A 4,056-nucleotide genomic window follows, 5' to 3' on the forward strand; every position below is an offset into this window, starting at 1 on the left:
TTTGTTGAGAGTAATTGTAATGATGACACATGTACAAATCACTTCTCAAATATAGTCTAGGGGATAAATAGCTTCGAATTAGTTATTCTAAAAAGTATAATTTTTGTAAGCGAATATCAATAGGAAAAAAAGAAAATAATATTTTAAATATGCCCATAAAGTTAAACTAAGTAAATCAATAATATATGTCATTTAAAAGGTATTAGAAAATCTTTTAGTTTGTTTATTTTTGAACAAACAGTGTTAAAAAAATTAAACTATTAGTGCAAATTCCCGCATATCGCAAATAGAAACTCAGAATTAAAAATCTGGCAGAATATGTATTGCACATTCGCCATTAGTGTGTATCGCATGTTGGTTGTTGCATATACTTGCCAGAAAGTCATTTAACATGATAATAAGTTTACTAATTAAATTGTAACAATAAATAAAGAGACATGCACATGAACTTGTGTCTTCCATGCAGCTTTGTTAGAGCTCATTAAATTTGCCTAATTATATCAAAACTGACTATATGTTGTTCTTGTTTCTTTTCTAAACAAATTGAAGAACCTAATGAATCAGTCTCATCCTAGAAAATATATCGGACCAAAAAAAATAGAAAGAAAAAATAGAGCATATTGCAAGAATTTGTTGTTAAAAGTGCAAACTGTAATTATATGTTTCACAATCCAACTTAATAATTTTCTATAAGAACTAGAGATTTTTTCTGCGGTACGCGCGGATTACGGATTTATATTTTTAAATTATATATTTATGTTAATTGTATTGCTTTTGTTTTAGTATTTCTTATCATTTTGATGCAAATTCTAAACGGTTTATTTGTTGAATTTATTTAGACTCTTTTCATATATATTGTAAATCATGTACTCTAAATATTTTTTGTTGACAGAACTGTTAAAAATCATCTTTTAATTTACATGTTATGTAGATTGCTTAACCATTGTTTAATTTATTTTATTATCTTGTGTAATCTATAATAAATCTATGTAATTATGTATATCTAATACCAATACTTTATAAATAAATGAATAAGCTTCACATTAAATTTTAAAACTTTTAGTTGAGATATTCTGATATTAAACACCTATTTATTTTGATATATATTATTTTGATATTTTGACATAAGTTTAGACAAAACGATTAGTATTTTTTAATAGAATGAAGGTAGTTTTAAACGTATTTTTTGTTAGTTTCATACTATATGTGTTTAAATGATTTTTTATTCTAAAAATGAAATTTACGATTAAATTAATTTTTATATTTAAAACTAAAATGAAACATCATTTTAAAATAACTGTATAAACAACTTTAATTATTTATATTATAAATACAAATATAGATATATAATACATAAATATATTTAATAAATATATATTAACTAATTTGTGCTTTACCAATTAGTTTATGTATGTAGATTAGAACATACAATTGACCAATTAGTCAAATTTCATTAGGTTTAGATTCGAGATAGCATACGATATGCTTGCACACTTGGAGCAGCTGATACACATACACCTATGTCTCAAATCTCAATAGGAGGGAGGGGTCCTCTAAATCGCTAATTAATTCTCTCCACAGCATGTTCAGTTACAAAGAAACACATCTAAATTCATAACTCGCATCAGAAGAAAATTAAAAGATGCAAATGAATAACAGTATTATAACAAAGACTTTGAGCTGAGTTTCCATCTAGACCCTCGATAATTGAGTTTCCATTATCAACCTCTTCCATGTTTGCTATTTCCTTGTTATCATCTTCTACAGCTGGTTCCTCTTGTAAGGCTTTTTTCGACTCTCTTTTTGTAGACAACATGCATGTAAGTCACGTTACTTTAAAAAGCCATAGCCCCATCACACAGAAGAAGAAAGATAGAGCTCGCATAAAAATAGGGGATGGAATACCAAAAAAATTATAAAAGAACTATTGAACCGGTATGCCCGGAAAGGGGATCATTCCAAGACATCGGTTTCCATGTGCTTTCCACTGTGAATAAAACGTAGGGAGAGAAGGCTGTATGAGTAAAACGTGCCGGCTGCTCCTCCCACAAGCACGATACATGGCAGCCCATCCTCAGAACTTGAAATCGTACGTGGACTCAGTAGGGAGGCCCACAGTGCCACCATGTGCCTAATTCCATCATTATTCATTATCCTCGAAAATTTATTATTGTCAACACATATTAATACACAATTGATTAGATATTCTGGTACTCAATTTGAAACGATCTACATAATAGGCATGGATCTATTGATAATATGTATAACACACATGTACCTTTACATTAAAGAATGAAGCGGGCAGCATCATCAACTTTTCCCCAATTTTTCTTCCAACTCGTTATGTCTCCTCCTTGCCCGTCTTTCTTTATTGTTCTCTCCCTCTCTGCATGTCTTCAGTCGATGATAATGTAATTAGCTTAGTTGTTTGAACAGGAACGCTTCATACCATAAAGATTTCAGTTCAGTTTACGCGACCATAAACATTTTAACAAAATGTATCATTGTCATCTGGAACTTTACAAATTTATTAATCTTGAAATCTAACAAAAGCCTTCAACGCTTCAATTCGAGACATGATGAATCCAAGTTTACATCTCCGACGAAGCTTTTCCGCAATAACGAAACGTTCCAATTTTCCTGGATCTCCGGTGACTTTCTTCTTCTCTACTGCAATTCTAGAATCAGAGCACATCCACATTAATTATATTTCTATCTGATGCAGCCGCCTCCGAGACCTGAAACTTAACCAATCAAGACCAATACACTTCAATATCGCTTAAACAATTTTTGTGGAAAGCAGAGCATGGAGAGATTAGAATAAAGTAGTAAGATTCTTTTTTCTTCAACTCTCTTATCCACAGAATGGGTTGGTTGTATATATACGAAGAGTTTGGTGGATGCGAAGCGTTTGGGTGCCATAGGGGAGTTAAAGATATGAAGACAGACGAAGATATGAAGAGCTTTGATGGTTGACAGTGGTGGAGGAGGATTATGCTACATCTCGAAGAAAACAGGAAGATGAATAGTTCGTATGGGCCAGATATTGAGTTTCTGATGAAGAATGCATAACTATCAAACAATAAAACATGAAAGCCCAAATTCAACCCAACTTATGTCTGACGTGGAAAACAAATCGCACCCCATTGGTCGATTTAAAGATCCGACGGGGAGGCCTTCTCTGAGCAGGATATCTATCTATATATTCTATTAAAAAAGAAGTACAAAATCAGATTAACCATTAGTTTTTTACTATATTTACATTGTCATGCCACTGAAATATTAAATGAAGCTATATTTAATTATGATTGTCTTTTCCTAATTTAAATATTAGATATAAGCATTTAATATTTTTTTCCTAATTTAAATAATAGATTTCCTTAATAAAATCTTAACCAAAATATATTTGCTAATATATTTCGTATTAAGATATTATATATTTTTAATATTTATTAGTAATAAATAATAAAATAAAAATCACACATCATAATCAATTTATATAACATATAAATGAAATATAAAATATTTTTTCAAATATTATTAGCATAATGCTTCCACATATAAGTCCAATTAGTTATAAATATAAGATTTGTTTATATGATACACTGTGATATAATAGACGATTAAATCACAAAATATAATTATTTTAAAGTAATAAATGAAATCATTATGTTTAAAAATGTTATACTAACAATTATGTAATAAATTTTAATTTACAAATATATATAGTATATCATTAGTACAGAGAACAAAATTAAAGTGAAAGAAAATATTTATACAGTTACGGGTCAAGCTTTAGAAATAAACAAAAACAGCGCAACATTATTTTTCTTTAACAAATTTATTTTAATAGAAATTATAGTTCCAAATATGGTTATATATTTTATGTATTTATAAATCTATTTTCTTTGTTTTTGAGGGATGCTAAGATAATTTAATTGAAAAAAATTATAACCCACCTCTATATTATTTTAATTAGGAAATTTAAAATTTATATCAAAATATTTTACTAAAATTTTAATTGTAATTTTTATTATAACTGCAAAGATTAAGTTC

The 4,056-nt window shown here is 28.5% G+C and overlaps 1 long non-coding RNA gene across 1 annotated transcript; it reads right to left on the reverse strand.

The window, feature by feature from the left end:
- Positions 1-1,549: 1,549 nt before the first annotated feature.
- On the reverse strand, positions 1,550-3,080 carry LOC130507919 (uncharacterized). Its single transcript, XR_008942565.1, has 2 exons — positions 2,279-3,080; positions 1,550-2,131 (listed from the first exon to the last, which is right to left on the reverse strand). It is a non-coding gene; the product is annotated as an uncharacterized LOC130507919 (long non-coding RNA).
- Positions 3,081-4,056: the final 976 nt, after the last annotated feature.

Source organism: Raphanus sativus, chromosome 2 (assembly GCF_000801105.2).
Source record: "Raphanus sativus cultivar WK10039 chromosome 2, ASM80110v3, whole genome shotgun sequence".
Taxonomy (NCBI): domain Eukaryota; kingdom Viridiplantae; phylum Streptophyta; class Magnoliopsida; order Brassicales; family Brassicaceae; genus Raphanus; species Raphanus sativus.